We start from the raw sequence: 14,546 nt of genomic DNA, 5'->3' as shown, positions 1-14,546 counted from the left end.
CACATATAAGTGAGATCATATGGTATTTGTCTTTTTCTGTCTGACTTATCTGACTTAGCGTAATATCCTCTAGGTCCATCCATGTTGTCACAAATGGTAAGATTTCATTCCCTTTTATTGCTGAGTTATATTCCACTGTATATACACCACATCTACTTTATTCATTCATCTATCTATGAACACGTAGGTTGCTTCAATATCTTGCCTATTGTAAACAATGTTGCAATAAACACAGGGGTGCATATATCTTTTGAAATTAGTATTTTTGTTTTCTTTGGTTAAGTACCAAGAAGCGGTATTGCTGGGTCATATGGCAGCTTTATTTTGAATTTTTTGAGGAATCTCCATACTGTTTTCCATAGTGGCTGCACCAATCTACAATCCCACCAACAGCACATAGGAGTTCCCTTTCTCCACACTCTCACCAGCGTTTGCTATTTGTTGTTTTTTTTGCGTGTCATCCTTGCACAGGGGCCATGCTAATCTTCTCTGTAGCGTTCCAATTTTAGTGTGTGTGCTGCCGATGCGAGCACTATTTGTTGGTTTTTTGATGACAGCCATTCTGACACGTGTGATGTGGTGTCTCATTGTGGTTTTGATTTCCCTGATGATTAGTGAAGTTGGTCATCTTTTTGTGTGTGTGATTTTTAACAGCTTTATTGAGATATCATTCACACCATACATTCATCCATTTAAAGTATATAATTCAACAGTTTTTAGTATTTCAGAGTTGAGCAACAATGATTACAATCTAATAAGGAACATTTTCATCAACCCAAAAAGAAAGCCCTAGTGGATGGGGGGAGGGGAGTTCACACAGTGTGCGGGATATAAATGATAAATGTCTAAGTATTGCTTTGTCTTGTGCACCTGAAACTAATACAATTTAAAAAAAAACACATTATGTTAAGTGAGAGAAACCAGACACGAAAGATCACATATATGCGTTCATTTATGTGAAATGTTCAGAAAAGGCCAATTCATAGAGATAGAAAGTAGATTAGCAGTTGCCAGGGGCTGAGGGAAAGGGAAAGTTCATCTTATCATCTGTCTTTTGGACATCCATATGTCTTTTTTGGTGAAATCTCTATTCATGTTTTCTGTCCATTTTTAATTGGATTATTTGTTTCCTGGTGACCAGCTATATGAGTTTCTTATATATTTTGGATATTCACCCCTTATTAAATGTAAAATTTACAAATATCTTCTCCCATTCAGTAGGTTGTCTTTTCATTTTGTTGATGGTTTCCTTCACTGTGCAGAAATTTTTAATTTGATGTAGTCCTATTTTTTTATTTTTGCTTTTGTTGCCCTTGCCCAAGGAGATATAGCCAAAAAGATACTCTAAGAGTGATGGCAAAGAGTTTATTGCCTATGTTTTCTTTTAAAAGTTTCAGGTTTTACATTTAAGTCTTTAATCCATTTTGAGTTTACTTATGTATGTGGTATAAGAGAGTAGTACAGTTTCATTTTACTACATGCATCCGTCCAGTTTTTCCAACATCACTTATTAAGGAGAATGTCTTTACCTAATTGCATCTCCTTACCTCCTTTGTTGTAGATTAACTGACTATACGAACAAAGATTTAGTTCTGGGCTCTGTATTCTATTCCATTGATCTACATATCTGTTTTTATTCCACTACCATATTGTTGTCATTACTGTAGCTTTGTAGTATTGTTTGGGTGCATTATATCTCCCACTTCGTTCTTTCTTAAGGTTTCTTTGGTTCTTGGGGGGTTTTGTGCTTTCATATAAATTTTAGGATTTGTTCTAGTTCTAAGAAGAATGCCATTGGTATTTTCATAGAGACTGCATTGAATCTGCATATTTCTTTAAGTGGTAAAAACATTTTAACAATATTAATCCTTCCAATCCATGAACATGATATGTCTTTCTATGTATTTTATCGTCTTCAGTGTCTTATAGTTTTCAGAGTACGGCCTTTTCACTCTTTGGTTACATTTATTCCTAGATATTTTATGCCTTTCTGATGCAATTGTAAATGGGATTGTTTTTATAACGTCTTCTCCTGGTCATTCACTTTTGGTGTATAGAAACACAATAGATTTCTGTATATTGATTTTGCATCCTGCACCTTTACTGAATTCATTTATTAGTTCTAATAGTTTTGTGGTGGCATTTTCAGGGTTTTCTATGCATAGTATCATGTCATCTGTGACAATTTTACTTCTTCCTTACCAATTTGGATGCCTTTTATTTCTTTTCTTTGTCTGATTGTGGTGGCTAAGACTTCCAATACTATGTTGCATAGAAGTGGTGATAGTGGGCATGCTTGTCTTGTTCCTGATCTTGGAGGAAAAGCATTTAGTTTCCCACAATTGACTATAAGATTAGCTGTAGGTTTTTTATATATAGCCTTAATTAATGTTGAAGTATGTTCCTTCTATACCCACTTTAGTGAAAGTTTTTATCATAAAAAGATGTTAATTTTGTTGAATGCTTTTTCTGCATGTTTTGAGACGATCATATAATGTTTATCCTTCATTTTGTTGATGTCATGTAGCATATTAATTGATATACAAATTTTGAACCGTATTTGCATCCCGGAGATAAATTCCACTTGGTCATGGTGTATAATCTTTTCAATGTATTATTGAATCCAGTTTGCTAATATGCTATATCATCTTGGTGCATTGACCTTTTTATCATTACATAATGTCCTTCTCTATAGCTGATAATTTTATTTGCTCTGAATTTGACTTAATCTAATATTAATATAGTCATTCATACTTCCTTTTAATTAATGTTTGCATGATATATATTTTTTCGTTTTTTATTTTCAGTCTACCAATATCAATATATTTAAAGTGAATTTCTGGTAGCATGTATTTGGGCCATTTTTAAATCTACTCTGCCAATATCTGTCTCTTAATTGATATATTTGATCATCTATATTTAATGTAGTTGTTATATGTTAGGGCTTAAGTCTAGCATTTTAATTTTTATTTTCTGTTTCTTTTCTTTTTACTTTATTACTCTGTTTCTTTTGATTTGCCTTCTTGTGGACTACTGTGCCTTCTTTAAAATTTCATCTTGATGTATCTGTGTAGTATTTTGAGTGTGTATGTTTGGATAAATATTTAATTGGTTGCCCTGATGTTAACTTATACATACATAACTTGTCACAGTTTACTAGTATCAATAGTTTACCAATTCCAAATTGATGTAGACATTTTACTCCATTTAAATCCTTTTACTTTAACCCATTTGTAATATAATTGTCCTAAATACTTCCTCTACATAGTTTGAGGATTTTATCAGAGAGTATTTTAATTTTGCTTCAATCATTAAACATAATTTAGAAACGGAAAAGTGATTTTGAAAAAAGTCCATTGTATTGACCTATATTTTTACTCCTGGTTATTCTTTCTTTATGATATTCTAGATTCTTGTTTATATTATTTTATTCTGTTTAAATGACTCCTTTTAGCCATCCTTTTAGGGTAGGTTTGCTGGTGACAAATTTTTTGTTTTCCTTTTCCTTTATCTGAGAATGTTTTGATTTCCCCTTCATTCCTGAAGGTCGTTTTCACTGGATATAGAATTTTGGATTGACAGTTCTTTTCTGTTTCAGCACTTTAAAGATGTTGTGCCACTTCCTTCTGATCTTCATGGCTTCTGATGAGAAATCTACCATCATTCTAAAGGCTTTTCCCCTAAAAATAAGGTGTCACTTCTCTCTTGCTGCTTTAAAGATTATTTCTTTGTTTTTAATTTTCAAAAGTTTGATTATAACATATTATTGGGGTTCATCCTTGTATTAGTCATGGTTCTACAGGGAAATAGAATGAAAAGTATATATAAATATAGATGCATACAAAGATATGTATTATGAGATATTGGCTCATGTAATTTTGGATGCTAAGAAGTCCCCACATCGGTCACCTGCAAGCTAGAGGCCCAGAAAAAAATGGTTATATAGTTCCAGTACAGACCCAAAGGCCTGAGAAACATAGGAACCATGGTATAAATCCCAATTTGAGTCTGAAAGCCCAAAAACCAGGAGTGATGATGCTACTTTCTTCTAGAAACACTCTCAAAGACACACCCAGAAATAATATATTACCAACTCTCTGCGGCATCCCAGCCCAAGCTGACACATAAAATTTTAACCATCATAATCCTGGTTGAGGTTTGCTCAACTTGAATCTCTAGGTTTATGTCTTTTGCTGAATTTGGAGACTGTTCAGCTATTATTTCTTCAAATACTTTTTCAGCCCTGTTGTCTTTCTTCTTTCTTCTTGAAACTCTGATGACATAAATGTTTGATCATTTGCTGAAGTCCGACATGTCCTTTATGGTCTGTTAATTTTTTTTCAGTCTACTTTTTTTCTCTGTTGTTCAGGTTGGGCAATTTCTATTATTCTATCTTTAGTTACTGATTGTTTCCTTTGTAGATTCTATTCTGCTGTTTAGCCCATCTACAGTTATTCTATTTTTCTTTTTTTGATCAAATTTATATGTCATTGTCTTTATTTTTTTTTTAATTTTATTTTATTAAATTTATTTGTTTACTGTGGCCAAGACATGGAAAGTTATTCTATTTTTCAGTTGCAAATGTCTGTTTCATTCTTCATTTCTACTATTTTTTTTCTGAGACATTCTATTTTTATTAGTTTCAAGCATGTTTGCGGTTGCTTGTCAAAGGATTTTATAATAGCTGCTTAGAAAATTATTGTCCAATAGTTCCAACACCTGTGTCATCTCAGTGTTTGTACCCTTGAATTGTCTTTTCTCATTCAAACTGAGACGTTTCTAATTCTTGGTATGAAAAGTATTTTTCAATTGTATCTTGGACATTGCGTATTTTTCTATGAGACTCTGGAAGTTATTAATTGCTCTGTTTTAACAGGTCTCCTCTGACATTGTGCCTGTGGTGGAATGGGAATCTCTCAGTGTGTGGAGGTGAAAGTACAGGTCCCTACTGTCTGTACTGATATCACAGGAATGGGCAACCAAAAGGAAGGTGTCTTGTGGCTGCTGTGTGCAGATAGAGGCTCTCCACATGGTCTCTGCTGGGAGTGTGGGGAGAATGAAGTTTTTTCTGTGCCATTTCGCTAGGATGGTGGGTTATTGGATAAAACTTTTTTGTCTTGGTAGGAGTGCTCTGTTCTGGTCCTTTACCTAAAGACACTAGGGTTTATAGGTTTTTCTTTTTCTTTCTTTTTTTTTTTTTTTTTTGGTGTCTGTGTCCCTTGGCATTTATGGTCACTGGCTTCTCCAGCACCCAGTCATCAATCTGGGATATATGAAGAAAAAAAACAAAACAAAACTCACCACAATTTTGTTCCTCAAGGACTCTTACCAGTTTTCCTTGTTCTATCCATCTTTACAGCCTTCTTGATGAGACAAGTAAAGAGTTCACAGGATTGGGCTTGTGAGCTGGCAGGAGTGAGCTTAAACATTAACAGCTTGACTCTGACTCCCCTGGCCAACACTGTACCTGCAGGCTGAAAAGCACCTTACATTCATCATAGGTGGAAACAAAATAGTTCCCAATCACAACAGTAATCCCCGACTAACAATCACCCATCATAGATGGGAACAGAACAGTTCCCAATCACAACAGCAACCGCCTACAAGCTGACATCCATCATAGATGGGAACAGGACAGTTCCCAGGAAAAGGCAATTGTAATGGCAACTGCCTCCCCAAGCTGACAAGCACCCTACATCCTGCTTAGAAAAATATAAAATCCCATCACTCCTTCTAGTTGGGGCAGCTGTCCTTATCGGGCTCTGTCCTGAAAAAACTTCCCTTTGCCACAACTGTCTCTTTTTGACTTTCAATACATCTTTGCTTATTCTTGTAGAGTCTCATAAATTATTTTTACATTCTGTGAATGACCATGGGTTAATTCTACACCAAGATACTCCTTATGTTTGTTTTACATGTAATGTTCAGGATTTTTAGCTGTACTTAGCAAGAGAGTTGGGGAGAAGTGTATCTATTATCCAGAACCAGAAATGCCACAGCCTTTGTTTCAAAAGGTGACCCATGTGGGTGACACATCCCAAAGCCCTGCCTGAGCTTCCTCCATAAGTTCCCCACTAGTCCAACCCCTGGCTGCCTCCTTGTAAGTCATTCCCATGGACCGAATCCTTAAGGACATGATTGTGTCTTCTTCTCCATCTTAGATTCCTCAGGGCTTGGGAACATGTTAACAGAACCAGTAGCAGCACCTTTGCCCACAAGACTTGTTTATAAAAATCCTGTCCTAACCTCTTACTGACTAGGGGGTGTGAGGCATAATATGTTTCCTGGCTCCAGCCCTTCTTCAGGCTCCCTCTGGAGATGCACATGACCAAGAGCAGCATCTCGGTCCCTAGAGTGGCTGAGACCACCTGGAGAACTCACTTTTTCATGTGAGGTCCTGAGCCCACCTCTAGACGTTCTCATTCTGTAACTCTGCCTTTTAACCAGCACCCCAGGAAACTTTTGAGAAACCCAGATCCAAGAGGTCACTGAGTGTAAAGGATATTAGAGTATTTCACAGACGAGAAATGGACTCACTGAGTGCTAGTGGGCACCCCCAGAGCCCAGTGCAGCCCCTGAACACAGTGAAGGTACCCAGGAAATAGTCGTTGAATGAATTTACAAGCCACGTCATTCTTCTATCATTTCACGAGCCCAACAACCTTGTACTGGCACAGTAAGTCATGCCCACAAAAGACAGAGGGCAAAGAAGTTAAGTAATTTGTCCAAAGTCACTCAGATTGGAACCTAATGAACCATCTAATACTGCTTCCTAATCCCATACCTGAGCAGAATTTACCACCCTTCTCTTCCAAAAGTGATTTGGGATCATTGTAACAAAGAGATACAGACACCCTGAGTAAACGGAAGCGTACAAGAGAATAAGTGTGAAATGACTATGTTAACTTGGAAAGACATATAAACCTAGGACACATTTTAAATCTAGGGTGATATTTTGTAAATATCTTCATTGTTATTTTAATTATAACTATGATTACTGTTAATAGTAATACACTTGTGCATATGTGAGATTCATACCAACAGCTCTGTGACATTTGTAATCCTCTATTTTGGCACCCAGTCATTATGTCCATCAACTTGTTGTTGTTTTCTATTTTCCTTCTTCCCCTCACCCTTCTCTCTCTCTCTGGATTAAATTCTAAAGTTTAATTTCTAAAAATTAGCATGTTGCTTAATACCTGGCCCAAGTCATGACCATTCCAAATGAAGAATCTCTAAAATATGTAAGTTTATGACTGTAAAATCTTCCTCATTAAACATTAAATTAAATAAAATGTACACTCTAAAATGGTACATTTAGATTTTTAAAATATCTCACTGAAAGAGTCCTTTATTATTATTTACCATTTTTTTATTATTAAAATTTATTGGGGTGACAATGGTGAACAAAATTACATAGGTTTCAAGTGTACAATTCTGTATTACATCATCTATATATCACATTGTGTGCTCACCACCCAGAGACAGTTCTACTTCCAGCACCATATAGTTGACCTCTTGACCTCCTTTACCCTTTTCTACCACCCCCTTACTCTCTGATAACCAGTAAACTGTTGTCTGTGTCTATAAGTTTTTGTTTCTTTATTTTTTTTCTTGTTTCCTTGTTGCTTTCAGTTTTATATTCCACATATGAGTGAAGTCATATGGTTCTCGATTTTTTTCTGTCTGACTTATTTCACTTACCATGATAATCTCAAGATCCATTCATATTGTTGCAAATGGCAGTATTTCATCTCATGGGAGAGTAACATTCCATTGTGTGTATATAAATACATACACACACACACACACACACACACACACACACACACACACACACCACATTCTTTGTCCAATGATCTATCAAAGGATGTTTTGGTTGTAACATTTAGATTTTTAAATTATGAATTTACACACACACACACGCACACACACACACACACACGCGCGCACACACAGATGTAAAAGCCAGGGAAAGTAGAATTGAAATTCAGCTATGTTGATAGAGCATAACTAACTACACAATTATGTTGATTTTGAGTTTTCTTTTCTTTTTTTAATTATTATTATTATTTTTTAAATTAAAGTTTATTGGGGTGACAATTGTTAGTAAAGTTACATAGATTTCAGGTCACCTGAGTTTTCTAGTGGCCAAAGGGTAAAGGAAAACAAGTGTTAGTTACAGAGAAGGAAACTGTTCCTCAGAATAAACAAGCAATTCTTAATGCTCAACTTGGGGAAAGGGTGCATGGATGGATGGATGAATGGCGTTGTTTGGGGATTAATTAATTTACGGAGTGTTTTTCTCCGCAAACACCCTTCAGGCACAAGGCAGGCGGCCCTGAGCCTCGCCCGTTGTTCTCATCCCCAGCAATCATGGCCGCATGCTTCCCATGCCCACAGTCACCTTCAGAGTGAGTCCTGGACTCCTTCATCTGCTTCTCCAGTCCTCATGCTGGGGCCTCCACCTGCCTGCTTGGCTGCTCCATCTGGGCGTCCTGCAGTGATCCCAATCGGCAGACCTGCCCAGAAACCTGGAGTTTCCCTGTCTCTTCTACATCTCCCATATCAGCATCTCCTGCTGCCCACCAGTCCCAGTGTGGTCATCTCTCCCAGGATGCTTTACCAGACCCTGGAATCCATTCTTAACACTGCAGCCCGGGTGACCCACAAAACTGAACATCTACCCTTGTTCATCCCCTGCTCAGAGCAGATCAGTCACACCACAGGGTCCTCAGAGAAAGCCCAGCCCCTTGACGTGGCAACAGAAACCCCGCAGGCTATGGGCAGCACAAAGCATGCACAACGTCTTCTCCCTGGAGCTGACTGCCCAGGTGGAAATCCTCTGTGTCCTTAGCCAAGTTCCTTGGCCTCACTGCCCCTTAAACCCCTCAACTCTAAACTGGGGTTATCAGGAGTATCCCCCTTATGGGGGTTTATGAGGATTAAATGAGATAATAGATAGACAGGTACATATACACATCCCAGCACCTGGCACATAGTAAGTGCTCATTATTTGCAGCTGTAAACAAGCTGCTGCATAACCTGGCCCCGTTGCCTCACTGGTGCACAGTCTACACTCTAACCATGCTGAGCCTCCTCTGCCACCTCGAACTTGCCGGGATAGCTCTGACCATTGGGTGGTTGTACTTCTCCACCTCCACCTCTCCCCATGCTCAGCCAACAACATTCCTCCTGTAGGTGTCATTTCAGTATTCCTGTCCAGAAGAGCTTCTGTGCTCACTCGGGCTCCCCTGACGCTCTTTCCCAGCCCCATCTCAGCACAGTCACATTGAGTCTCTATGTCTGTTTATGTGTCTGTGTCCCTACTGGTTGGGGAGCTCTTTGAGGGCAGGGCCTGTGGCTGATTCACCTTGACCCCAGCTCTTGGCACTGGGAGGAGTTGTGCTCAGGGAACTGCTGCTGAACAAGTGAGTGGACGAATGCATGCGTGTCCCACTAGCCCAGAGAGCCCTCCGGCAAAGTTGGCCCACCCTTCCAGGGAAATTGTCCTGCCTCCAGGTTCTCCTCGCCCCCAGGACACAGGGACCTCTTTTCCTTCAGTGGAGCTGATTTGGGAATTTTCTGTTGCTGGCAGACAAAGGCACCTGAAGTACAGAGCACAGGCAGTATCCCACAGCCCAGGTGTGGCCAGGGCTGCATGTTCCATGCCTTGGGCTCTCCCTGCAACAGCCTGTGCTGACCTGGTAAACACATAGGGAGGCCTCTTCTGGCCACAGCCTGCTATTGGAGAGAGAGAGACTGTCAACCATGGTCCCTGCCCTCAAGAAGTTACACCCAGCCTGCGAGGTGAGATAGGGAGCAGCAGGAAAGGATAGAGACCTTAGGGCATGGGAAGAGCTGGGAGAAGGAAAGGTTCATTTCCAGTAAGAGTGAGCAGGAAGCTCCTGTGACGTAGGTGGCGTTCAAGCTGAGCTCTGAAGGGTGAGGAGGGATTCATGAGTGGACTTGAAAGGCAAGACAGTTCAGGGAGGAGCCAGGACTGCCAGCGTGAGCTGCTCCCGGAGTAGCTCGGCATCGGGCTTCTGGGAGCAGCACACAGCAGACGCTGGTTCCAGCACGGTCACTTCCTGACGGTGTAGACTTGAGTCTCATCTAGACTGTTGGAGTCCCAGAGAGGTCTTTTTTCTCAAATAGGAATAATTTTAATAAAAATATCTCCCACACTATATTTTGGGAAGAACCCCATGAGATTCTGAATGTAGAGGTATTCAATGCAGTGTCTGAAAGGCTTCAGACGAGATGCCTAAGCAAGGTTTTAAAGAATGAACAGCAGTTTTCCAGATGGAAAAATGACAGGAAGACATTCCAAGACATGGTGGAAAGCGAGAGCAAAGCACAGAGGCACGAAGCAGCGCTGGGTGTGGGCTTGCCGACCTGGCATAGGAAGTTCACCACCAGGAAGAAGCCCACCGAGACATATGCTTTTATCAATAGGGATCTGGGGCTGCGTGGGCTCAGAAGTGTTTTGGTGAAGACAATGATGGTGAGGATGATGATGATGATGATGATGATGATGATGATCATGACTGAAAAAGAGGAAAAGGAGGCTGGAAGCCCAAGAAGCAGACGGAGCAGGAGAAGCAATGGAAAGAGAAGTAGAGGGAAATGTAATAGCTGTTGCTGCCGCCAGGCATGCTCGCACCTCAGAACCTTTGCACAGGCTGTTCCCTCGGCCAGAAGTGCTCCTGCCCCAGGTGACAATGTGGATTTCTCTCACAGTACCCAGGTCTCTATTTAATGCCTTTTGATCAGAGGGACCTTTCTTGCCCAACTAACCCAAAACAGCTTCATCCTCAGGACTGTATGTTCCCTCTCTATTTTTCTTACAGCACCAATGCCCACCTGACATACTTCACATTTCTTCATTTATTTCTTTGTGTTACTCTCATCCCACCAGCAGCTGCACTGTTTTATTCACAGCCCCATCCCAAGGGTCTTAATCAGTGTCTACCACAGGCAAGGATTTTAATAATTGTCTCTCCATAAATGGACGGAAGACGGAGGAAGAGAAAAAGGAGAAGGAGGAAGGTCATCATTGTCATTCAGAAGCCCACGTTGTGAAGACGTGATAGCCATCCAATCCAGACATCAGTGATACAAACAAACACCACCAGTTTCTGAAGGTGCTAAGTCTTCGGGAGGTGGTTCTAGTTCTGACAGAACACCTGAACTTCCAGGATGCTTGTATAAAATACCTGCATAAAATGCCAGGGCCCCACCCAGACCAGCTGCATCTGCAGCCCTGAGGGTGGGGCCTACACATCCATTTGCCAAGCTCCCCAGGATCTTCATGGGCAGCTGAGATTCATAACCCATAACCATACCTGGAAGGGAGGGGCCAGGTAGAGAGAAAGAAGGGCAAACCTCAGGAATCAAGAGAGGTGTCTGGGTGTCCAGCTCGCAGGGCTGTCCCAGGTAACTGTGAAGTGTCCTCTGGCATCCCAGCCCTTTAAACACCCTTTCTATCCAATACATGCTGGCCACCTCCTCCGCCCAGACATTTTTTTTTTTTTTCATTAGGGAGGTAAGTAACCTATCCAGAGACTGGAGAAATTGGGGCAACTCTCCCCATTGTCTGCACCCCCAAGACCACCATCTGTGAGATGGTTAATTTTATATGACAACTTGGGCTAGGCTGCTGGTAAGACATCTCTGTGTGTATCTGTGAAGATGTTTCCAGAAGACATTAGGATTTGAACTGGAGAACTGAGTTGTCAGATGGCCCTCCCCAATGTGGGTGGGCATCATCCAATCCATGGGGATTTGAATAGAAGGAAAAGGTGGAAGAAGGCAGAATTTGCTCTTTCATTTTCTCCTGCCCTCGGACATCAGCACTTCCGATTCTTGGGCTTTTGGACTCAGATCGGGACTTATACCATCAGCCGTCCTGTTCTCACTCCTTCAGATTCAGATTGAATTACACCACCGGTTTTCTGGTGGGTCTCCAGCTTACATACAGCAGATTGTGAGATTTCCTGGCTGCCATAACCTCATGAGCCAATTCCTAGAATAGATCTCTACACATATCTTCTTGGAGAAGATACACACTCTCTCTGGAGAACCCTGATTAGTATAATCTGCACAGTCCTGGAAGGAGAAGGAAGCACTGGTCCCAATGGGCATTTCCCTGAGCCCCTCAGGCAAGGCAGGCCTGGGTTAAGCTTGTGGGCACACCACCAGAGTTCAGAGCAGAAGCACCCTTTCCTCTGCCTGCCGGCACCTTCCCAGCTACTCTGCCCTGTGTAAAGGAGAAACAGAAGCTGTTTAACTTGTTCTTGTCTGTCTCTAAAGTAGAAACATTCAACCCACAGAAATGAGCCTGACTCTGCCTGGGTTGGGCACAGACAGAGGTCCAGGGAATGGCTGGGGAAAAAGAGAACATTGTGGGTCCCAGCAGTCCAGGAGGGCTTCCCGGAAGAGGGGGTGCTTATGCTGTGATAAGGAGGGATGGGGAGGGTACTTTAGGGGTAACTCCTTGCCTGCACTGCATCCTTTAATTGAAGCCCAACTTGTGTACTCAGGCAAGTTGTCCTTCCATTTCTCTCATGTGGGTGGGGAAATAGGAGGGGCCCTCTCCTGTGGGCAAGCAGCCCCCTTTCTCCCTGCCCACCTTCAGTGTGCACCCCTCTGTCTGAGGCTGGGAGGCTGCTCCGTTCCCTCACGGCCACTGCCTACAGCACTTCTTCATTCATCCCCAGTCCCTCCTCTCCCCGATTTGCCCTTTAAACTGCTAGCTCTTCAAAAGTGTCATGTTCTTTCCTGCTTCAGTATCTTTGAACACGTTGTTCCCTGTGCCTGGACTTCTCTTTTCACTTCCTTTTCTAGGTAGTGAGGACACATTCTCCAGATTTTTGGAGAAGGCTTCCAGGTGCCCCGATGCGTCAGCACTCCCTCTGCAAAGCCCGTGACGTGTGCATCTCCCTTCCGTGGGCCCTCAGCAGTCAGCTTGGTACTGTTTCCCAGGTACTGGGCACTCTCTGGACATGGAAACTGGGCTCCGGGTTCCCTGCTGTGTCCCACAGTCCCCAACATGCAGCAGGTGCTCAATAAATTACTATTGAATAAATCAACTACTGGTGGGTCTAAAAGGGCTGGAGCCTGGGAGAAAGATGAGCACTGAGAAGGCTACAGGCTGAGGGGCCAATAAAGACTTTGAGGCCAGGAGAACAGCAGGTCCAAAGGCCCTGCAGGGGGGCAGTTTTGCTGAAAAACAGCAGATGAGTGCAGGGTGGTGTGGACAAAGTAGGCAGGATCAGGCCACATGGGTCTTGGGGACCTGGCCAGCTGGCTCTTCATTCTGAAAACCGTGGAGCTAAGCCTAAAGTGTATCAAGCCAATGCAGTGACCTAGGCAATTTTGAGTTTTGCAGCCTTTCTCTGCCCTCAGTGTGGGAAATACTGGAGGAGGGAGCATGGATGTATGGACTCCCAGACATCGCTACTGTAGGCCAAGGAAGAGTACACAGACCCTTGGCAGGCCGTGATGGAGACGCACCTCTGTGGTCTGCTCTGTTCAAGAGTTTTCCATGTTTCAGGCCATTTAGCCCCCAATTAACCCGAGATGAAAACACTGAGGCATGGGCGTTTTAGAACCTGTCCAGAAAACAAGGCTGGCTTGTGGTAGGGCCTGGATTCCCCTGCATCTCAGGGTGGCTGTGCCACTGTGCAGCCTATCACTGGGCCCTCAGCATCAGAGAGGCAGGAAAATGCCAGACCCAGAAGCTTGCAGAAGGAAACAGATTAGATAGGGCAGAAGGAGAGGGAGATGGAGGATTTTAGAAGAAAATCTGAAGCAAGTGAGGAAAAATGGTAAGATTTGCTGAAATCAGATGACACATTCAGTGTGTGTTTGTGTGTGTGTGTCTGTGTGTGTGTGTCTACACACATACCACCACCACCACACACCATATTGTTGTTGCCTGCCAGATTTCATGACTTGGAGGCCATCACGTGTCTTGTCAATAGCTCTTTCTGTGTCTTCTGGGGACCAGACCTCAGATGAAAACAGGTTGAGGAATGCGTGAAATTTGAGAACACAGAGACAGAAATTCTAGACTATTCTTTTGAGAAATTCAACCATAAAGGGGAGGGGAGAGAAAGGTCAGTCGCTAGTGATGTGTGTAAATAGAGATTTCCTTTGAACTTTAAGAAATGAGACATTACAGACATACCTGAAGTCTCCTGTAGGTTCTCCTCAATCTCACTCCCTTTCTCCCTCCCCAACAGTAATCGCTTTCAGGAACTTGCTGCTTGTCATCATCATGTTTTCATGTCTTTGCTAGATATTTATTCAATCAGAAAATTTTAATGTATCATTTTGCTGGGTTTTCATCTGTATAACTGGTCTCATACTGCCTATGTCTTTCTGGAACATCTCCTTTTCCCCACATGATGATTATAAGATTTAGCAAGGTTGTTAAGTGTGAATCTATTTTAACTTCTCTACAGCATTCTACTATGTGTGCTTCTCCATTTATCTGCCTGTTTATTGTTGATGTGTGAGGCTTCTCTCTCGCAAAGATG

At 41.9% G+C, this 14,546-nt stretch overlaps 1 non-coding gene across 1 annotated transcript; it reads right to left on the bottom strand.

Moving 5' to 3' along the window:
• Positions 1–425: 425 nt before the first annotated feature.
• On the bottom strand, positions 426–533 carry LOC141568185 (U6 spliceosomal RNA). Its single transcript, XR_012491232.1, has one exon. It is a non-coding gene; the product is annotated as a U6 spliceosomal RNA (small nuclear RNA).
• Positions 534–14,546: the final 14,013 nt, after the last annotated feature.

Source organism: Rhinolophus sinicus, chromosome 17 (assembly GCF_057876585.1).
Source record: "Rhinolophus sinicus isolate RSI-liver-muscle chromosome 17, RSI-T2T, whole genome shotgun sequence".
NCBI classification, from domain to species: domain Eukaryota; kingdom Metazoa; phylum Chordata; class Mammalia; order Chiroptera; family Rhinolophidae; genus Rhinolophus; species Rhinolophus sinicus.
This window is presented reverse-complemented; position numbering and strand designations above follow the sequence as displayed.